The 23,523-nt window shown below is 46.7% G+C and overlaps 1 long non-coding RNA gene across 1 annotated transcript in view; it reads left to right on the top strand.

Moving 5' to 3' along the window:
• Positions 1–23,523, top strand: part of LOC135178423 (uncharacterized) — a 74,715-nt gene that overhangs the window by 27,514 nt on the left and 23,678 nt on the right. The gene's annotated exons all lie outside the window — the stretch shown is intronic.

The following is a 23,523-nucleotide window of genomic DNA, read 5'->3' as shown; positions in this document are numbered from 1 at the left end:
AGGGGATTCTCTCCTTGTGCTGTGTCGAGGTCTGTGCAGGAGATGGCAACACATGTCCCCAGCTGTGACCCTCATGAGCTGTGAGAAGCAGAGGGGTTGCAGTGGGGAGCTGCCTCCATTGCACTTGGGGAGGTGTTTGGAAGGAGACATAAATGCAGCAGGTGCTATTTTGAAGCAATCTCTGTTTCCATTGCTCTGAAGGAATGCAGAGCATCTGTCAGGACTGCCCCTGTTCTGTATGGCTGCTCCAATACAGCACTGTCAGCAAAAACCTGCCTGGGAATGAATCCTAAGGTTACTGAAAATACAGGGCCATGCATTTTTGTTTTGCTGGCTCTTCTGCCACTAAGCACAGCATTTTTTTTCCTGTCATAACTGAGAGATACTATCATTAAGTCCCAATGGCACTACAGGACATGGTTTAGTGGCCATAGTGATCTTAAGTTGGTGATTGGACTCTGTGATCTTAGAAGTCTTTTCCAAACAAAACAATTCCAGGCTTCTAGGATTAATGCATGCAAAAGCAATTCAAAAAGTTGCTGCTACCAGAGAATTACACAGAACTTTAGAGGTTGGAAAGGACCTCGAAAGACCACTGAGTCCAACCTCTCTGCCAAGGCAGGATCATCCAGGGTAGTGATTGAAGAGCTGAAGCAGGGAACAAAAGTCACATCTAAATCCCAAGGCCAAATGGTGGCACATGATGGTGCTGGGGAAGCATTCAATTCAAGGGGCATTAAAAAGCACAGGAGTCTCCTGCCACCATGCAATCCCAAGCTAAGACATCTCCTCAGTGCTGTTGCGTGCTCATGGGGAAGCATAGGTCTAGAATCTACAGGGCTTTGTTTGCTATGGGTCTGGTCTGGGCAATAACAAGACACTTGGGGCAGCATGGCTGGAAAGCTGTCTGGCAGAAAGGGACCTGGGGGTTGTAATAGACAAACAACTCCATAGGAGCAGCATTGTGCCCAGTTAGCAAAGAACAACAATGGCATCCTGGCTTGGATTAGAAATGCAGTGCCCAGCAGGAGCAGGGAGGTGATAGTCCCCTTGGACTCAGCTCTAGTGAGGCCACACCTCAAGTATTGTGTTCAGTTTTGGACACCTCAGTACAAGAGGGATGTGGAGGTGCTGGAGTGAGTGCAGATGAGGACAACAAAGCTGGGGAAGGGCCTGGAGAATAAATCTTACGAAGAGCAACTGAGGGAGCTGGGGATGGTTTGTTTGAAAAAGAGGAGGCTGAGGGAAAATCTCATCACTGTCTACAGCTACCTGAAAGGACATTGGGGAGAGGCTGGTGCTGGTCTCTTCTCACATAAAGAGTGATAGAAGAGGGAATGGCCTCAAGCTGTGACTGGGTAGATTTAGACTGGACATTAGGCAATACTTTTTCCCAACAAGAGTTGTCAGGCTTTGGAATGTGCTGCCCAGGGAGGTGGTGGAGTCACCAACCCTGGATGTGTTTAAAGGTCATTTGGATATGGTGCTTGAGGATATGGTTTAAGGGTGAACTTTGTAAAGTAGGGATAACAGTTGGACTTGGTGATCCTGAGGATCTTTTCCAACTGGAATGTTTGTGTGATTCTGTGATGGTCACATGCTGCCTGGTCTTGGAGGCTATCCTGCCTTCTTAACTACCCAGCCCTTGGGATTCTGCTGCTGTTAGAGGAAGTTTGCAGTTTCCTTTCATCACTTTCCAATTAACTTCATACTCAAACAACCCCTTCCTCACACAGCAGCTCTGGAATTCTTGAAAACTGAAGGGTACTGGCAAGTCCATTTCTACAAAATGCAGATTTGGAAGCATTATGACCTGTTTTGATAATCCCTTTACTGAGCTGCTTTACCACTCTGGGTTACAAAATACCTCCCTCGCTCTGACTTGAGTCAGTTAAAAATGTATTTTAGGCATTTAAATCACTAGGAGAAAAAAAATCCCACCAGCAATGCATAAGACATTTTGAGAACAGGAATTCCAGGTCTTTGGCAGCATGTCCAGAGATCACACATGTCAGACAACAAAGCAGGTGTTGCTAAAAAAGAAAATCCCCTCCATGCTGAGAATTTAACTGCCACAACACCCTACAAGCTATACACTTTTTGCAGCAACCTGTCACCAAAGCTCATCCTGTGCAGGTTTCACCCAGAGGAAAACAGTGGCCTACATAAAATTGCAGAGGCATCCCTCTAGAAAGAGCAAAGTGTGACAAATTCCTTTTGAAAAGCATTCAAGGTTCATCAGGACCTACTCAATCTCCTTACAGGTTTATCTCACCTGCAAGGAAGACAGGAGGGATTAGTGGTCCCCAATGACAGGACAAGAGCTAACGGGCACAAACTTGAACAGAGGAAGTTCCATCTGAATGTGAGGAGGAACTTCTTTAATTTAAGGGTGATGGAGCACTTGACCAGGCTGCCCAGAGAAGTGGTGGAGTCTCCATCTCTGGAGTCACACAAAACCTGCCTGGATGCTATGTTGTGCAACCCGCTTGATGTGAACCTTCTGTGGCAGGGGGGTTGGACTTGGATGATCTCCATAGGTCTTTTCCAGCTTCTGTCCTTCTGTGATTCTGTAACAATGCTTGATGGGCACCAAAATTGCAGCACTAGTTGGCTGTTAAGCTTTGTGCAGCTGCATTGCTGGGAATAGCACAGAGTCATAGAATTGTTTTGATTGGAAGAGACCTTTAAAATCATCACTAAGTGCCTCATCCAGGCTTTTCTTGTACACCTTCAGGGACAGTGACTCCACCACCTCCCTGGGCAGCCCATTCCAGTGCAAATCACTCTCTCTGGCTACAACTTCCTCCTAACATCCAGCCCCCGGCACAACTTGAGACTGTCCCCGCCTTGTTCTGTTGCTGGTTGCCTGGCAGAAGAGACCAAGCCCCACCTGGCTACAACCTCCCTTCAGGTAGTTCTAGACAGCAATGAGGTCACCCCTGAGCCTCCTCTTCTCCAAGCTGAACACCCCCAGCTCCCTCAGCCTCTTCTCACAGGGTTTGTGTTCCAGGCCTCTCACCAGCTTTGTCGCCCTTCTCTGGACACCTTCCAGCACCTCAACATCTCTCTTGAATTGAGGGGCCCAGAACTGGACACAGCACTCACGGTTTAATGGCCATAATGGTGTTAGTCTAACGGTTGGACTTGATGATCTTGGCAGTCTTTTCCAAACAGAATGACTCTGTGGTTCAGCCTGTGACACTACTGCAAAGATGCCACACTCTATGTTTAAATGAGTACCTAGCTCAAAGGTTTGTAACGGGGAAAAAGAATGTAGTGGTTTGTTATTGTTACAATTGCTCACTTAGTCACGGAGAACACTGCCCACTGAAGTGATCTGCCTGCATACTAGAGACTTACTTTTTGACATCTCTAATGGAGGAAGTTCTTCTATCTGCCAAGTGCTACTTTTAACCTATTTTTACCTGCTCCTCTTTTTTTTCCATTAATTTCTCTAATGGTTTTCTGAAGGAGATGAAAGCATCGTTCTCACTTCTGAAGCTGCACAGATAGCTTAATGATAACAAATTACACTGCACCAGATTGCACGTGGGAAACATTTGGACTTAATTGAATCACTTGTTTCTTCCAACTCAAATATCACTTGCAAATACATGTAATTATCTGCACAGACTTAGATACACACTTCACAAGTTGTGCATAAATATATTCATGATCAGGTCATTCTGATCATTCTTCACGGTGGGAGGGACACAGCTTCTCTTGCTTGGACTCTTGAGAGACCCTTGGATTTGTGTCCCTTGTTTAGGTTACTTGACAAAGTGCACTTGCAGCCCAGAAGGCCCACTGTGTCCTGGTTAGCACTGAAAGAAGTGTGACCAGCAGAATGAGGGAGGTGATTCTGCTCCCATCTACTCTGTTCTTGTTAGATCTCCACCTGCATTACTGCATCCAGTTCTGATGCCCTCAACAAAAGAAGGACTTGGAACTGTTAGAGTGGGTCCACAGGAGGCCACAAAGATGATCAGAGGACTGGAGAACCTTCCCTATGGGGACAGGCTGAAAGACTTGGGGCTGCTTGAGAGAGACCTGCTAGCAGCCTTCCAGTACCTGAAGGGGCCATACAAGACAGCTGGAGAAGGACTTTTTACAAGGCCTTGTAGTGACAGGATGAGGAACAATGGTTTTGAGCTGGAAAAGGGGAGATTTAGACTGGAGAGCAGGAAGATATCCTTTCTAGTGAGGGTGGTGAGCCATTCAAACAGGTTGCCCAGAGAGATTGTGGATGCTTACTCCCTGCAGGTGTTCAAGGCAAAGTTGAATGAGCCCTTGAGCAACTTGAGCTAGTGGGAGGCATTTCATAGGAGCCAGATGTTCACCACCTAGTCAGGAAAAAATTCTTTTCTTCTTTTCTTCAGTTTACTAATAGTTATTCTTAAGGAGACATTCACCAGATGCTTTGTTGTTTCTTGGTTCTACCTCTTGCCTGTAACAAAGAGATGAAATCTATGCTCCAGTGTTGCATTCACTACTCCTAGACATGCATTTTTATGAGCACTTTTTTCTTAACAGGAAAGGTATTGAGCTGTGGCTTGAAATGTCAAGTTCAGGAAAGATGAAAACTTGGTTACAGACAGGCAAGATTGTCCTTTGCTCCCTTACTGGTTTTGGCTGGAAGAGAGTTAATTTTTTTACAGCAGCTTGCATGGAGCTGCGTTTTGGATTTGTGCTGGTAATGCAGGGATGTTTTGGTCATAGCTGAACAGCCCTTACACAGAGCCAAGGTTCCTCTGCTCCTCACATCTTTCCACCAGGAGCAAGCTGTGGGTGCATGAGAAGTTAGCAGGAGACACAGATGAGATAGATGGCCCCAACTGACCAAAGCAATATTCCAGACCATGTGATATCATGCTCAGTATACACACCTGGGGGAAGAAGGAGGTGAGGGAGGACATACAAAATCTGTTTTCCCAAATCTGTTACACATGACAGCCCTGCTTTCCTGGGGAAGGCTGAACACCTGTTTGTTAATGATGGGAAGTAGGGAATTAATTCCTTGTTTCACTTTGGAATGGCTTTGGCTTCAAGTATTAGGTTGTCTTTATCCCAAACCAGCAGTTTCCCCCCTTTAATCCTTATGAGTCTAAGCAAGCAGCTGTGTGGGGCTTTGCTGCAGGCCATGGTTAAGCAACCACAACAACAATTTTCCATCAGTGTTACTTCTACTTGGGAAGAATCAACATTTTACTGTTCAGTATTTTCCTCTCTGAGAGTTCTCCTGCATTTATGGTTGAAATGACATGACTAAAAGGAGGCTGGAGCCAGGTGGGGGGTGGTCTTTTCTCCAGAGTAACAAGTGGTGTGAGGAGAGGAAAAGGCCTCAAGTTGCACCAGAGAACATTTAGGTCAGATAGAAGAAACTTGTTGGCTGAAAAGGTTTTCAAAGATTGGAATGGGTTGCTCAGGGAGGTGGTTGAATACCTATCCCTGGAGATGTTTCAGAGAGGCTAAAGGACATGGTTCAGCACTAGGCTTGGCAGAGCTAAAGAATGGTTGGATCTTAAAATCTTAGCCAAAACAGCTGGTTCCCCTCTTGGTAATGCCACCAGCTGCTGATTGGTGCAGGTGAGATGAGGAACCACTTGCTGTGACTTCCCAGAGCCTCTGGAGGGGTCTGAGGCTAGTGTCCACCCAGCCTCCCAGAGAGGCAGTGGTGGCACCAGTGTAGCCCCCAGGTGAGTGGCCTTGCTTGACCTACAGCACCTTCACCTGCTGCTGGCTTCAGCAGACAGTCCCCCACGCTGGAAGCACTACAGGAAAACCTGCTGAGGGAGGGCAGAGAGAACCTGAGCGAAAGCCTAGGAGGAGGTGGAGCAGACAGGAGGAGGAATGGCTTGTGTGGTGCTGCTGAGTGAAGCCAGGATTGGGGAGATAAAGGAGTTGGTTCAGTTATGAGGCAATAAAATTGGTTTGGGTTAGAATTCCCAGGGGTGTGAATGAGTTGCAGGTGACTGTCAGTATGGAGAAGACCATTCAGTGATGGCACTTTCCCAGGGGGGAGCTGGGGACTTTCAGATTTGATCCTTAAGCCATCGAAAGCACTGCTCTGTGGCATGGAGCAAGGGACTGGCAGCTGTGGCCTGCACCTAGGGCCTGACTTGAGAACAATGAATGCACATCTGCTTCTGCTCTGCTCAGGACCCTGCTGCCCCATGACAAGGGCAATGGCCTGTGCTGGGAGACTGCCAGAGCACTGCCTGGCTCCTGCCACCTCCCTTGGGCTGGGAGTGCAGCTTCTGCTCGCTCCTGCACAAGAGACATGGTTAGACATGAATCACTGCCACCACCTGATTATAAGAACCATAGTTTAATGTTGAGTATCTGTTGAATAATCAGTTTACAAGTATTTAGTAATGAATTATTACTTTACAAATATTTTCTGCTTATTAAGCACTTAATTATTTAATTAATGCAGAAAATGCTATTTAAGGGTAGCATGTGAAACTGAAGATGCTTTTTGGCTGCTTTCTCACTGAAAATTGCCTTTCTCCCCGTGGTTGGAAGAGCTGGGTTTGTCTCCAGCAAGTGACAGTGACTGGGCCAGTGAGGCTGTCCCATACACTGCTAAACACACATGTGCTGGGACATATGATTTCTGCTCCTGAAAGAAGACAGGGAGAGACCTGCCCTGGCTTTACTAAATCTCTGAGGAAGAAGCCAGGCTGCCTGTGCTGAGGCCAGTGCTGCTGCTTGCCCTGCTCCTGGCTGGGGACAGCCCTGCACATCCTTAAGCTAATTACAGCTTCTGCTCATTAGAGCAATGGAGGCGACAAGGTCATAAATCAGTCACTGTCACCAGAGTATGAACTGTCATAATTGTACACTGTCTAAACATGGGCTAATGAGTTAATGACTCCTCCAGCTGTTGGACTAAGAGAGTGCCCAAAATGCCTTTTCCCCCAGAGACTGATCCTCAGACATTGCATTGGGCCTGGAGTAATGAAACTTTCAAAGATGCAACTTGTCTGCAGACCAAAAGCCATAGCAGTTATTTTAGAATGAAGACAGGACATGTGTTTTAGGTGACACAAGCACAGAGCTTTTGACAGTGGCAAGGCTCAGATTTGATTCTGAAGATAAAATCACTTTCAAGAGGCTATTGAAACTTACACTGGAGAATTTAATACCTAGCAAAGGCTATAAGGTCACCTATAAGGTGACCTGTAATGAAAACCAAAATTGCAGTTCTATTGTTGAAAGTAACTTGATCGGTTAAGAGGTCTATTTCTTGTGTGATTTCCCACCTGCCCCTTTGTCCATAAAAACCAGCTGAATGACAGTCCTCCTCCTAAGCAGAGATCTTTCCACTTTAAGGACCAAGAGGTACAAGTATCATTTAAGTATGTCCTTTGAAGGTTTAGCATCAGCTGCATTTTCAGAGCTCTGAAACAAGAACAGAAGGTGCAGTTTCTTCTTTGCTGGGTGCTAGTCTACGAACAGCATGGCAAAATCGTTTCACTTGGAAAGGACCTCTGAGATCATTGAGTCCAACCATTAGTAACTCCACCAAGTCTGGTGCTAAATCTTGTCCCTTAGCATCATGTAGGGGGTGAGAAGATCTCTCCTCAGTCTCTTTTTCTCTGGTTTAAACATCTATCCTTGATGTGTCAGAATGAGGAAGATATCAAGACCCATGGTTGGAAGAGGTGTGTGAGCTTGATGTTCTGCTGCTCACCAGCTCCTGGCTCTCTGCTCTGTCTGCAGAATAACTAAACTTGGAGTGGGCAACTGCTAATTCAGAGTGCAATTTAAAGTGTTTTCAAAGCCCCTTTGCTTTAGGTTCATAGAAAATGTCTTGTTTATTTTCCTGATTATTCCTTTCACCTGCACACATGATTAAAAATAATGAGTGGTTATTAATCTGTATCGTTAGCACCATCATTACACCTACTCAGCTCCTTCCATATTATTTTAATAGGAGCTCTTCCCCCATGCTAATGAGGATATCAATCAAAGTATTAAACAATGATAGAAAGTACAGTTTTGGACTGTCTGCTGAAATTGAATCCTCCCAGTGGAGGGGGTGCCTTAAGGAGAAACATGATGTGTTGTCTTTTCCTTGTGCTCACACGAGAGGGACTTTAGCAACTTGCTTGGCTTCAGTTGAAGTGTCTGTGGCATCAGGGTGATAAATCCAAAAGCAGGAGGAGGAGCAACTAGGATGCTGCACTGCTGAACTCTGTCCTTAAGTTGTGAGGTTTTAGGCCACTGGCTGCAGCAAAATGGGGTATACTGGAGAACCTTACATGAAGGTCTTTACCATGAAGGACAAAGACATCTGTACTCTGGTATTGAGTAGTTATCAATCATTAAATCATAGAATGACTCATAGAATGGTTTGAAGAGACCTTAAAGATCATCTGGTTCCAAGCCCTCTTCCATGGGTAGGGACACCTCCCACTAGACCAGTTTGCTCAAAACTTTGTCCAGCCTGGCCTTGAACACTTTCAGGGAGGAGGCATCCACAGGCTGCCTGGGCAACCTGTACCAGTGTCTCACCACACTCACTGTAAAAAATTTCTTTCTATTATCCAGTCTAAATCTCCCTCTTCCTGCTCAAAAATATTGTCCCTTATCCTAGTACTACAAGCCCTTCTCAAAAGTCCCTTTCTAGCCTCCTCGTAGCCCCCTTCAGGTTCTAGAGGGCTGCTGGAAGGTCTCCCTAGAGCCTTCTCCAGGCTGAACAATCCTGACTCTTGCAGCCTGTCACCACATGGGAGGTGCTCCAGCTCTCTGATGATCATTGTGACCTATTCTGGGCCCACTCCAACAGTTCCATGTCCTTCAAGTGCTGGGGAGACCAGAACTGGACATAGTACTCTAGGTGGGGTTTCACAAGAGCAGAGTAGAGGGGTCAAATCACCTCCCTCATCCTGTTGGTCACAGTCTTAGGAGCATGCAGCAGAGTTCCCCATTTCATTGCTGGGATGTTATCTCTATTAAAGCTGTGTGCTGGTTTGGGTGCTACCCACCCCCCACACTTTGGAAATCACCCAGACTAGACTCAGCTGGCTCTGGAAATTGAATGAAGCTTATATTTACAGCTTAGCACAATATACAAGCAGATGTTTACAGTATATCATAGAATCAACCAGGTTGGAGGAGACCTCCAAGATCATCCAGTCCAACCTAGCACCCAGCCCTAGCCAGTCAACTAGACCATGGCACTAAGTGCCTCAGCCAGGCTTTGCTTCAACACCTCCAGGGATGGTGACTCCACCACCTCCCTGGGCAGCCCATTCCAATGGGAAATCACTCTCTCTGGGAAGAACTTACAGAAATAGACAAGATAAAAGGTAATACAGAAACACAGCAGCCCTCCCAAAGTCCCCAGGAGGGGCTCCCAACCACCCTTTCACCTTCTCCCACCCCTCTCAACCTTACCCCAGTCCCAAGGAAGAATGGAGGTTCAACCAGGGGGGTTAGGAAGCAAAGTGGACTAATTAGAGAGATGGCAGAGAGACTGGAGAGAGAAATGCAGCTCAGAGCTCCGAAGCAGAAGTGCCTTATCTATGTTTGGATTATTGGTTTTATGCCTCTCAGCAAGCCTATGAGTGAGGTAGACATCACCTTTGTTTCCCTTTCACAGCCTGTAATCTAGTTCTTCTCACCAAAACATTTTAGCTAGCTTCAAACTAGCACAAGCTTAGATATGGTGAAAACAAATAAATCATCTCTGGAAATCCTCCAAAGGATGACTTCTAAACCTAGCAAACAATTTCTGTGCTCCTCTTGGCCTCTTTTGCTTTGCTGCTTGTTCCAGAGCAAAGTCTAGCTGCAGTATGGTGCTTGGCAATGGATCAGAAAGTCAGGCTGGCTTCCTTGTGCTTCTTTGCTTTCTTGGTGTTTCATGCAGATCTAGTTAAAATGCCACTACATTTTTTTTTGGGGGGAAGCTTTGGTTTTGTTTTGTGGGTTTTTCCAGTGACTGCTGAACCATAGCTCACTCCATCGTGCACAATGCTCTTGCCAACCCAAGCTAGAGCAACAGGGTGGGGTAATGCTTTGGCACACTTTCCTTATTCCTAAAAAACTGCTGCTTGGACCTGAGATCCTTGCTGTAAGAAGACTGCAGGCTGTTGGCCACAGTTTCTGCTTATGAAAGGTTTTCAGATACCCAGTTTAAGCTAATTGTTGCCACTCTTATCTGGAGTGCAGTAAGAAGACTGGGGCCAGCAAGTCAAGAAAGGTTCTCCTTCCCCTCTACTCTGTCCTGGTGAGACCACATCTGGAGTCCTATGTCCTGTTCTGGACTCCATAGCTTAAGAGGGACATGGATATACTGGAGAGAATCCAACAAAGTCTATGAGGACAATGAAGGGACTGGAACATCTGTCTGATGAGGAAAGGCTAGGAAACCTGGGGCTGGTAAGCCTGGAGAGGAGAAGAATGAGAGGATGTTCATAAACATCTGAGGGGTGGGTGTCAAGAAGAAGGGGCCAGGCTCTTTTCAGTGGTGTCCTGTGATAGGACAGGGGGCAATGGATGCAAACTGGAATGCAAAAAGTTTATTCTCAACATGAGACTAAACTTCTTTCCCATAAGGGTGACAGGCCCCTGGAGCAGCTGCCCAGAGAGATCACACAGTCTTCTCCTCTGGAGACTTTCACAACCTCTCTGGATGTATTCCTGGGTGACCTGCCCTGGGTGACCGTGCTCTGGCAGGGAGGTTGGACTCGATGATCTCTGAACTTCCCTTCCAATCCCTACCATTCTATGATTCCACAAATTTTGGAGGCCTAGGACGTTGCTGTGCTGCATGGAAGAATTGGTTAATGTGTTAAATGGAGCTGCTAGAAAGCAGAAATGAAGTGCAGGTGAAATGGAGTTGTGCACCTAACCAACAGCAGTTGTGGATTCTGGTGACTTCAGTTGGGGTCTGCTGGCTGCATCTCTGAAGTGTTGGCTCTCTCCATTCTGTGGTGTAGGACAGCAGTGATGAGTAGTGTTTAGTACCACACCTGATAACAGGACTGTGAGTTTGTTTCTGTATGTGCTGGGGAGAGTATGAGCTGTTGAGAAACTTGTCACAAGGAGAAAATAAGGTAACAACTGAAGATGTTGAGAGGAGAATCTTAAACCATCTTGTTAATGCAAGTATGGACCTCATTGACAGAATGGTCTAGAGAGTATTAGCAAAGCTTCAGAAAGGTTTGAGTAATGAAGACATTGATCATTAATGAAATTAATGCTATAGATAAAAACTTTTTGGAAATGCTCATCTTTTACTTTTCAAAGTGAAAGGTTGTAATGGGGTCTAGATCTGCACTGAACCTTGCTCTAAATAGTTGCTAAATGGAAGACATCAGTTAGCTAGATTTCAGTCTGATTCAGAACAGGATAATGCTTCCTGTTCCTTGCCTATGAGGACAACTTGTGGCTCCTCAACAATGTAGGTGGCAGCCTTTAGATGGGTCACTTAGAACAGAATCACAGGATGGTTCGGGTTAGAAGGCACCCCAAAGTTCTGACTGCAATCCTCCTGCCATAGGCAAGGACATCTCTCACTAGACCAGCTTGCTCAAGGCTCCATTTAACCTGTTTGAACATTTCCAGGCTTGGAGCCTCCACAAATTTTCTGGGCAACGTGTTCCAGTGCCTTGCTACCCTCACAGGGAAGAATTTTCTCCTGAAGTCTAACCTAAATCCAGCTCCTTCTAGTTTGAAACCATTGGCCCTTGTATCATCATTTCATGGCTTTGCAAGAAGTCCCTCTCCAGCCCTCTTCAAATACTAGAAAATGTCTCTCTGGAGCCTTGCCTTCTCCAGCATGAACAATGCAAACTCTCTCAGCCTGCTTTCATAGCAGAAGTGTTCCCTGCATGGCCTTTCTCTGCTCCACTCTAACAGTTCCATGTCCTTCTTGTGTTGGTGGTTCCAGCACCCCAGGTAGGATCTCACCAGAGCAGAACAGAGGGTCAGAATCCTCTTCCTTGACCTGCTGCCCATGCTGCTTTTGATGCAGCCCAGGACATGGTTGGCTTTCTGGGCTGCAAGCACACATTGATGGCTCATGTTGAGCTTCTCACCCCCTCCAAGTCCTTCTCTTCAGGACTGCCCTCTATCCACTGTCTGCCCAGACAGCACTTAAACTAAGCCTGGAAAACTGGAGCTTGGTTCCACCTAGAAGTGCTACCAGCAATGCTAGGAGGAAAGAGGCTATTGCAGGGAGGGAGGCCAGAGCAAAGTGACGTGGCCAGTGTCGTGTTGCAAGCCTGCAGCAGTCAATTTGAACTTACATCCATGGTGCCTTGAGGCAGCACGGGATGTGCCCCATGGTCCTTTCTGTTTGCAGTCCACTCTGTTGGTCTGTGGTAAGGTTAACAACTGGAGTCAATGAATCTTAAAGGTCTTTTCCAGCCTGAAGAGTTCTGTGATTCTCCGGTGAGTTGTCCCTTTACACGAGGAACAGGGCACATCTGGGGATAAATGCTTTCCGATCTGCTTGGTGTTGCTAGTGGACTGTAATTGAGGTGGGCTTGAAAAGCCTCTTTTCCCTGTCCTGCAGCCCTCTTGGTGCTTTTTTCTTCTTCCTTTTTTTTTCCTTTTTACAAGAGATGATGAAAACTATACAAGCAAATGGGCGAAATTACAGATGCATTTTCTCTTTGACCTCAGTAAATGAGGTCTTCAGTGGCAGTCATCTTTCAAACTGCTTGATTATAGATCATCGTGTATGCTCGTCTAAAAGCATCTCTCGTTCGAATAGCAACAGCTCCCTCTGTCTGCCTTCAGTAAACAATGGACTGGGGCACATCAAGAGGTGCTGGCTGGGCTGCTGCATATTAAGAGATGCTCTGCTTTCCTACCTAGAGGGATTCAAGTTCGTGTGGATTAATGCTGAGATGGCTTTAGATTTTCTTTGTGTATTTTTAGGAGTGCCTGTAGAATTTCTTCTGTTCCTCCAGCTCCCAGTCTGTGAATAGAACAACTGTTTTCAAATTGAGGAGTGGGGGTGAGTCTCGCCTCGGTACAAGAGACTCTTTTCTGCTGCAAGTGAGCTTTGAGCCACCCGTGATTTTACTGTCACATTGAACGTGTCTCTGGAGATCTGAAAGTTTTATACCCACTTCCAAAGAGCTGCTATTGTCTGGGTAACAAATGTGAACTGAACTGTTCTGTGAAAACTAAGTCATGCACACTTAAGAACATAATAGCAGCTCAGTGCTAACAATGCTGCCGCATTCATTTCAGCAAACTCTCCTTGTCGTACAATCGAAGCTCCAGCAAAGCCGTTTGCCGAGTGATGAAGAGCCAGCATGACATTAAAGGCAGGCTATTAACATTTCCTAGCTCTTCTCTCACTCTGACTTTTGTCCTGTATGAGGGAGGTTTTCTGAATGCAATCTCAGCGGTGGACTTCACTGTGTGCAGCACTTGTGAAACCTTCACATCTCTACCATCTCATCTGATATTTGCTGCAATAGGTAAAGGAGAAACAATAGCCAGGCTGAAGTTTGTTTGGGCTTGAAATATTTTGCCTCAAAACTTCTTTTTTTTAACATAAAAATAGCTACAGCTTCAGAAATAAAGCTTGTGAGAGTTTGTGGGAGATTTACAGATTGCATCAACTTGGAAGGGACCCTCCAAGTTCATCTTGTCCACTCCCCCTGCAGGCAGCAGGGACACCTCCAACTAGATCCGTCTGCCTAGGGACACGTCAAGTTTTATCTTGAATCTAGGGACCAGATCTCAGTGACATCCCTGGACAACATGTTTCAGTATTTCACTACTCTCAGTGTAAGGAACTCCTTCCCTATGTTAAACCTAAATCTACCCTGCTCCAGTTTGAAACTATTGCCCCTGATGTAAGCCAGCCAGCATGCACTGGCTTCAGGTGGCACATACAAGTCCCTTGAGCTGTCTGTGGTTCCTGCGAGGCTTTTCTGCAGTCTGTCTTTCAGTTTTCAAATGTCAGACTTTGAGGGATTTTCCTCTTAGCATAGAATTCCCAACTGGGTGGGTGAATATATTTTCCTGTTCAATTACTGCTGCCTTCTTACTGAAGAGGAACAAGATCCATTTAAGTGTTTCCCCCAAGCAGACAGATAAAATGAGTAAATAAATCAACCAACACAAAATTAACCCCAAAAGCCAATGAAACCAACAATGTCAGTCTGCTGCAGTTCATGAGTTCTGCTTTTGGAGTGAAGGACCAAAGTTGGCTTTGCATCTGTATGCAGGGTCAGAGGTGCAAGAAAAGCTCAAAGGGATGAGAGACCTGAGCCTGCTTAGCCTGGAGGAGACTGAAAGGGGATTTTCTCAAAGCTGATCAATAGCTAAAGGGCAAGTGTCAGGAGGGTGGGGACAGACTCTTCTCGTTAGTGTCCAGTAACAGAAGAAGAGGCAATGGACACAAACTGGAACCCAGGAGGTTCCACCTAAAGAAGAGGAAAAAAAAATCCTCCCTTTGAGAGTGGCAGAGCCTTGGAACAGACTGTCCAGAGATGCTGTGATGTGTCCCCATCTCTACAGGCATTCCAAACCTGCCCTGGCCTGTTCCAGTGTGATTCCATCTGGATGATGCTGTTCTACAGGGCAGTTTGGACTAGCTGATCTTCAGAGGCCACTTCCAAACCTCACCATTCCATGACTGTGAATGTGGAATTATGGTTTGTGACATGGCTCATAAACAAGTGGTTATGCCTGTGTAAGAGCAGGCATTTATAGTCCTCTGATCTTTCATGCTTCGTAACCAGGCTTGAGGGATGGACTTTAGAGGCAAAGAGTTTCTGGGAGACAAAGTTAAAATGTTGTCAGTATCAGAAAGTGCACACAAATATTGATGATGTCTGTCATTAGCTACTGAAAATACTTCAGCACCCAAGTGATTCCCTAGAGGTTCCAGTCCCACTGTGGGTGTGCCTGTTGGATGTCCCCTTCTGACATTAACTCTACACCATGGGATGGCATTCAATAGCTCGAAGTGCAGGGTGCTGCACTTTGGCCACAACAACCCCATGCAGAGATACAGGCTGGGGTCGGAGTGGCTGGAGAGCAGCCAGACAGAGAGGGATCTGGGGGTACTGATTGATACCCACCTGAACATGAGCCAGCAGTGTGCCCAGGTGGCCAAGAGAGCCAGTGGCATCCTGGCCTGCATCAGGAATGGTGTGGTCAGCAGGAGCAGGGAGGTCATTCTGCCCCTGTACTCTGCACTGGTCAGACCACACCTCGAGTACTGCATTCAGTTCTGGGCCCCCCAGTTTAGGAGGGACATTGAGATGCTCGAGCGTGTCCAGAGAAGGGCGACGAGGCTGGGGAGAGGCCTCAAGTACAAGCCCTATGAGGAGAGGCTGAGGGAGCTGAGGTTGTTTAGCCTGGAGAAGAGGAGGCTCAGGGGAGACCTTATTGCTGTCTACAACTACCTGAGGGGTGGTTGTGGCCAGGAGGAGGTTGCTCTCTTCTCTCAGGTGGCCAGCTCCAGAACGAGAGGACACAGCCTCAGGCTGCGCCAGGGGAAATTTCGTCTCGAGGTGAGGAGAAAATTCTTCACTGAGAGAGTCATTGGGCACTGGAATGGGCTGCCTGGGGAGGTGGTGGAGTCGTTGTCCCTGGGGCAGTTCAAGGCAAGGTTGGATGTGGCACTTGGTGCCATGGTCTAGCCTTGAGCTCTGTGGTAAAGGGTTTGACTTGATGATCTGTGAGGTCTCTTCCAACCTTGGTGATACTGTGATACTTTGGGCACAACAACCCCAAGTAGTGCTACAGGCTGGGGACAGAGTGGCTGGAGAGCAGCCAGACAGAAAGGGACCTGGGGGTACTGGTAGATAGTAGTTGAAGATGAGCCATCAGTGTGCCCAGGGGGCCAGGAGAGCCAATGGCATCTTGGCCTGCATCAGGAACAATGTGGCCAGTAGGACAAGGGAGGTTATTCTTCCCCTGAACTCAGCACTGGTCAGGCCACACCTTGAGTGCTCTGTTCAGTTCTGGGCTCCTCAATTCAAGAGAGATTTTGAGATACTGGAACATGTCCAGAGAAGGGCAACAAAGCTGGAGAGAGGCCTAGACCACAGCCCTGTGAGGAGAGGCTGAGGGGGAGCTGGGGGTGTTTAGGCTGGAGAAGAGGAGGCTCAGGGGTGATCTCATTGCTGTCTACAACTACCTGAAGAGAGGTTGTAGCTAGGTGGGGGTTGGTCTCTTCTGCCAGGCAACCAGCAACAGAACAAGGGGACACAGTCTCAAGTTGTGCCGAGGGAGGTCTAGGCTGGATGTCTGGAGGAAGCTGTTGGCAGAGAGAGTGATTGGCATTGGAATGGGCTGCCCAGGGAGGTGGTGGAGTCCATTGAGATGTTCAAGAAAAGCCTGGCTGAGGCACTTAGTGCCATGGTCTAGTTGACTGGCGAGGGCTGGGTGCTAGGTTGGACTGGATGATCTTGGAGGTCTCTTCCAACCTGGCTGATTCTATGATTCTACTTCAGATTCTCTGTGAATACACATCTAAAATAAAACCACTTTACACTTATAGGGTCACTTGAAATCCATGATGTTGGGTTCTGCTTTGAACAAACTAGGAAATTCTTTCACACAGTTAAATACTTCATGCCTTTTCTCTTCTGACAATAAATGTTGTCAAGTTCAGCAGACATTCTTGAATGAAAACCAGTAGCTTCTGGGAGAGGGAAACCTAAACAGTCCAAGCTGTAGAGTTCACTGACAGTCCACTCAGCCCCAGGGTGCATGGAAAAATTAATACAGTCACCACTCACTATTTAGTTACTGGCACAAACCCAGCCCCTCAAGGGCTGTGGATATTCCTTGTGTTTTGAGGCACTCTCTTCTGCCTCTGCTTGCCAGGAGGGTGCCTGCAGCCCAGCTATCTAGCTGTGGTCACTTTCAGAATGGTAAGGTGTGATAGCTGGAGGCTAACTAGAATTTTCAGTGAGAAGAATTAGATTACAGGCAGTGAAAAGGAAACAATGGTGATGTCTCCTTCACTCATAGGCTTGCTGAGATGCATAAAAACAAGAACATAAACATAGATAATGCAGTGGCTCTCTGTTGCAAGTGGTGCCTGTACTTTTCTCTCTACTCTGCTTTCTGTGTAACTAATCCTTCTGCCTTCTAACCCCCCTGGTTGATCCTCCAAACTCACCTTGCATGTAAGGCAAACTCTGGGATAAGGTAAAGGGGTGGAGAGGAGGTGGAAGCGTGGTGGGAGCCCCTCCTGGGGACTCTGGTTTCTGGAAGGGGTATTGTGTTTCTGTATAATTTTTAACTCCTATATAGCTGTATATGTTACAAATATCTGCTTGGATATTGTGCTAAGCTGTAAATAGAAAGCTTCATCCCTTAATTTTCAGCCAGCTGAGCCTAGTCTGGGTGATTTCATAAGAGTGGGGGAGTGGGTGACACCCAAACCATCACATAAGGGTTGGAAGGGGCCTCTGGAGATCTTCTGGTCCAACCCCTCTGCTAAAGCACAGTCACATAGATCAGGATGCACAGGAACACAGTGTCTAGGCAGATTTTGAAAGTCTCTATAGAAGAAGACTCTACAACCTCTCTGAGCAGCCTGCTCCAGGGCTCCACCCACCCTCACAGCAAAGACATGTTTTCCTTACATGTAAGTGACACCTCCTGTGTCCTAGTTTGTTCCCATTGCTCCTTGTCCTATCACTGGGCACCACAGAAAACAGCCCAGCCCCATCCTCATGATCCCTACTCTAGGTATTTATAAGTTTCTCTCTCAGTCTCCTCCAGATCTCTTGCCCTGATCACCCCAAAGTCTCTCTTGAAGGCTGCCAGCCTCTGTTTTCTGTGTGCCAGCTGGAGCAGATCTGGTGCTCCATTTAGCTCTCTAGCAGGGGCAAAGGTCCCTCAAACTGTTCCCTGTAGTCCAAAAACTAATTTCACTGCAAATTTTTCCTGACCCGTACAATTTATCCCAATGAAAGACTCCTTAACAAAAGTTCTACCTGTAGAGACCTTGTTTTGATGAAACAATTAATCCTTTTTATGCTTGTGTCTATAGATTAAATCATCCTAATGTGGTGTTGATAACAGACCTGCTAGTGAAAGCCAGGGGAGGTAGATGAATAACATCCTATCAATTACAAAATATGGGCTGTTGGGCTTGGAGAGCTGTTCTGTGGCCAGCTGAATGCTTTCAAAGCAAATGATTCCATGACACGTGGTATTTTCAGTTCTGTTTGATGAGAAACTCAGGAGTAATTAATGGGTGCTTGAAGCCCAGAAAGCCAACTGGGTCCTGAGCTGCACCCAAAGAAGTGTGGGCAGCAGGTTAAGGGAGGGGATTCTGACCCTCTACTTCCCTCTGGTGAGACCCAACCTGATGTGCTGTGTCCACCTCTGGAACATCCAACTCAAAAACGACATGCAGCTGTTAGTGTGGGGACTAGAGGAGGCCATGAAGATGACCTGAGGGATGGAGCACTTCTTCTATGTGAACAGGCTGAGAGAGTTTGGGTTGTTCAGCCTGGAGAAAGGAAGGCTCCAAAGGTGACCCTCCAGCAGCATTCCATTATTTGAAGAAGGCTGCAGGAGATCAGGAGAGGGACTTTTGGCAAGGACATGTAGTGGCAGAACAAGGGGTAGCGGCTTGGAACTGGAAGAAGCTCCATTTAGATTACTCATTAGGAGGATATCCTTCCCCATGAGGGTAGTGAGGCACTGGAGCAAATTGCCCAGAGGTGTTATGGAACTGTTCATAGCTGGGTTGGATGGAGCCTTGAGCAAGCTAACCTAGCAGGAGATGTCCCTGCCTGTGCAGGGGGGTTGGATCTAGCTGATTTTTAATGTCCCTTCCAACCCAACTCCATTCTATGATTTGATGGCTCTGTCTGTGGTGATCTCTGTTACCAGTTCACAGATAACTCAGTGCCAGTCACAGCACTGATTGTGTGAGGCTTGCTAGGGGGTTGAGAGCAAGGAGCACAGGCTGTGGGGAGGGAGACAGATACTTTGCTGATGTGCACCAGTTAACCTAGCTGGATAGACTGGATACAATGAATGTAGGAGGAATCTCTGTTCCTTATGCTGCACTGCTAAGGCAGATGTTTGGTGTCTCCTTCCTGTTGTCTTGGAGCTGCTTGCATGAGCACCCACTTGTCAGAGCCAGATGGCCACAGGGAATCCTCTTCTCTTCCCCTTGGGTTTACTGGTCCCAGACCACAGCCTTGCTGCCTGCAAGCCTGGAGGGCTGCCAAGCAGCAGCTGAGGTTTGTGTGCTTGGGCCGTGGGTGTCAGAGGCAGCCTTTAAACCCCAGGGGGGTTCTTCCCCCATCTACTTGGCATTTCGGGTCTCCTGGGAAGCATTTGGGTAATTGTAGCTCTACTGTGCATGTTTGAGTGGGGGTGGAGAGGAGGAAAGCTGAGTTGTTCTGTTTTCTTCAGGTCAGAAAAGGACTGTTTTGCAATTCCAAGGGGAAGTGAAAGTATTTCCCAGCTGGTTTGGTGCTCAGAATTTTAAGGGCCATTTCTGCATGTGCAGTGACAAAAGATTGTCAAGTCCTTCCCACATGCTTTGGATTTTTGTTCTGAGACTTTAACTATCCATGCATGCAAGCAAGCAAAGCAAGAGCAGAGGCATCTTGAACCTTAAACTGTCTGTGCATGCAAGCAAGCAAAGCAAGAGCAGAGGCAGCCTGAACCTTAAATTCCCCATGCATGCAAGTAAAGCAGGAGCAAAGGCAGTTTGGACCTTAAACAGTCTATGCATGCAGAGAAACCAGGAGAAGAGGCAGCTGTCTGGTGGATGAAAAGGAGAAATCCTTCCTTTGCAGCTATTTGATGATGATTTGAAGGGGGTCAGTGTGAACCTATATGCCCCTTACAAAAAACCTTTTGAGTGATTGAGGACTGAGGCTGCTGAAAGGGATAGAAGGTATGCTCTGAGCAGACCTTTTAAAGAACCACCTGGCTGGTGCCACCACCTCTGAGGTCTGTAGCTCACAGGTGGTGGGCACCTATCCAAGGCTTCTCAGCTGCTGGAACTAGGCTAGCACGTAGCCCTTCTGCCTTCCACCTTTTGGAAACACCCAGCTTTGGACTTCCAGCTCTACATAATGAGTTTCCCACACACAGCTGGAAGCATGACGTGAGGCACAAACATCAAGTGAAGTTAACAGTCAGAGGCTTTAACCAGTCTCTGGTTACTCCATGAGTGCTGCTGCTGTCCCTGGCATTCTGTCTACTCATCTGCAGCCGCAGGAAAGCCATAAGGAAACACTGCTTGGTCTGAACAAAAAGGTACATATGGACTTTTTCAGCACAGAGGGCTTTAGAAAGGTCAGGAGTGGAGCTCTTGTGCCAGCCTCTTTGTGATTTACTTCTCATTGTTTCTCTTTCTCCAGTAATTCCTCCTTTGAATTGCCATCTGCTACCTTTTTTAGCAGAGGTCTGTGTTGCAGGTTTTCTGTTAGCACACATCTCAATGCCTTTGTGCAGGAAAGATGGACCACTGTGGACATCTGTCACTGGCTCCACATGCTGCTAGAATCTACTGGAGCCATGCTGGAGAGTTACCACTTCATTTTTTGGGGGAGAGAGGAACATCTAGTTCCAAATAGTCCTGAGGTCTCTGACCTGTTTGTCTCTAGCTTCCTTGTGTAAATCTATTTGGAGTCATGAGTTCACATGATGCTGCCCCAAGTGTCTAAATCAAAGAATCAAAGTGGCAGGGGTTGGAGGAGATCTCCAGAGATCATCTACTCCAACCTCTAGGCCAGAACAGGATTACCTATGGCAGGTTACACAGGTATATATCCATATGGGACTTGAAAGTCTCCAGAGAAGGAGACTCCATAACCTCTATGCAGCCTGCTCCAAGGCTCTGTCACAGGACAAAAGTTTTCCTCATGTTGAGATGGAACTTCCTGTGCTCCAGTTTGTGTCCATTGCCCCTTGTCCTATCACAGGGCACCACTGAAGAGCCTGGCCTTTTTTCTTGACACCCACCTTTCAGATATGTATAAGTATTGACTGGATCCTCTGCCAGCCTTCTCCTCTCCAGGCTAACCAGCCCCAGGTCTCTGAGCCTTTCCTCATCAGACAGATGTTCCACTGCTTTCATCAACCTCCTTGCTTCCACAGGGCTCTCTGAGTCCCTCAGATTCACATCCCAAAAGGTAGGCTGTTTCTTAGGAAGCTGCATTCATCTAGGGAAAGGAACTGTAATCTGGAAGTGCAATTTGCCCTCAGACATCCTGGTCTCACAGAAGACTGAAGGACCAATTATAAGCTATTAACTATTGTCTATCTAAAACCATCATCTTTAAAGTTAAGGACTTCTATAAGTGGGGGAGAATAGAAAAGTGCTATGGAAAAAACCCAGGCTGCCTTCTTCTCTTGCACAGGTCTGCTTATTCAAAGTTTCTCCCATAAATCCAACCAAAATAGGATGACTGTAAATTGTAGGGGGCCTATGAAGGCTGCTGCTGCTGAGATGTAAGTTGTGTCCTTGGAATGAACCTGAGTCATCCACAGCCTTGAGATCTCCTGCTTTAACATTTGTTTCAATAGCACACAGTAGATTGGAGCGAGATTTGGGCTGTTCAGCCTGGACAGCAGAAGTCTCTGGGGAGACCTTATAGCAGCCTTCCAGTACCTGAAGGGGATGCAAAAAAGCTGGGGAGGGACTGTTTCATAAGGGCTTTCAGTGATAGAATGAGGGGCAATGGCTTTGAGCTGGAAGAAGGGAGATTTAGACTGGAGATTAGGAAGAAATTCTTTCCAGTGAGGAAAGAAACTGTTCCAACTGGAACAGGTTGCCCAGCAAAGCTGTAGATACCCCACCCTGGAGCTTTTCAAGGCCAAGCTGGATAGGGCCTTACACAACTTTGTCTAGTGGAAGGTGTCTCTGCCCACAGCAAGGTGATTTGAACTAGATGATCTTTAAGGTCTCTTCCAACTCAACCATTCTATGATGATATGCAGACAACCTTATAAATCAAAAAGGTTAGGTGTGATGTCTGAAACAGGTTAAATGAAGCTTTGTAGACAATGACATGCTTCAGCATTATGGGTTAGGGTGGATTTTTAGCTGCTTTTTCTTCTCCCAACTGTACTTCATTCCACTGAATACATAAAAAACAAAGTTGACCTTGCTGAGTCCCCAAGATCAACCTAGAATTCTAAGTTGCAGCTTGTTTTGCAGGACTTTCCATACCTATTTTCATATTATTTCCCCCTTTACTGTGACAGTTTAAACTCCTTTCACTTTCCAAGGCAGAGAAAACTTTGTGGAACTCAGGTTTTAATGCATAAAGTCACCTTCATTGTCAAAAAGTTGTATAGAGAAATCAAGGGGTTGACATAAAGTGATTTGATTCTGCTAATAGGAATGCAGCTGGTTCTTCCATTGGAAAGGCTCTATTGCCTTTAGGATTTACTGTAATCAAGGCAGCCACTTGATGGATATTGATAATTTAGCTGCTGCTGCCACTCTGGAAAAGGTAATTCACTAACATCTATATAACCATTGTCTCAAGAGTTGTTCCTCCACTGGCTACATGAATTTCTCAAAGGGTCTTTTTCTTTCAGTTTTACATATCACAGAACTGCAGAATGGTAGGGCTTGGAAGGGACCTTCAGAGATCATCTAGCCCAACCCTCCTGCTAAAGCAGGATTGCCTAGGGCAGGTTGCCCAGGGTCGCAGTGTCCTGGTGGGTTTGGAAAGTCTCCAGAGAAGGAGACTCCACAGCCTCTCAAGGCAGTCTGCTCCAGTGCTCCAGCACCCTCACAGTGAAACTACTTTGCATCCATTGCCTCTTGTCGTATCACTGGGTGCCACTGAGAAGAGCCCAAGCTTCTCCTCGTGATCTTCAGCCTTTAGATATTGATAACCACTAAGAAGATTCCCTCCCAGTCTGCTCTTTTCTAGGCTGAAGAGTCACATATCTTTCACCCTCTCCTTGTAAGAGAGCTGTCCATTTCCCTCAGCATTTTAGTGGCCCTCCTTTGGACTCTCCAGTAGTTTCCCATCTCTCTTGGAGCCCAGAGCTGGACACAATACTCCAGGTTTGGCATCATGAGGACAGAGCAGAGGTGAAGGAGAACGTGTATGTTAATGTATACTACTTTTCCTTCACTCAAGATCCCCTAAAGCAAGTAGTTTGCATTTTCATAGCAAGTAGTCACAACTCTCTGTGAGGAAACAAACACATGGGCATGGCAATATCCATAAAGCAGTGGGGTAATCCATGGGGCAAACACCTTCCTGTGCCTGCTGAGCAAGGCTGCCTGGGAGCAAAGTGACAACATGGGACTGATACTAGGCAGAGCCCCCTGCTTCAGAAAAAGAAATCCTGGAACTACCAGCACAGCCTATAACAATCCCTTAAAGTAAGGACTGGCTTTTATACAGCTAAGTCAGAGAATTTCAGCCTTGCCAAATTGTCTTAGTATTCTTTTCTAGCATTTCTATGCCAGGCATATCACTGTCTTTGTAACATTGTCCCCTGACTCTGGTTTTGTTAGCTAGAATCTTGGTCCACATGCTCAGAAGAGGCTCAGTGTAAGTGACAGCCTTGTAGCAT

The sequence above is a fragment of the Pogoniulus pusillus genome, chromosome 9 (genome assembly GCF_015220805.1).
Source record: "Pogoniulus pusillus isolate bPogPus1 chromosome 9, bPogPus1.pri, whole genome shotgun sequence".
Taxonomy (NCBI): domain Eukaryota; kingdom Metazoa; phylum Chordata; class Aves; order Piciformes; family Lybiidae; genus Pogoniulus; species Pogoniulus pusillus.
The sequence above is the reverse complement of the archived record's forward strand: the minus strand, read 5'-3'. Positions and strand labels throughout refer to the sequence as shown.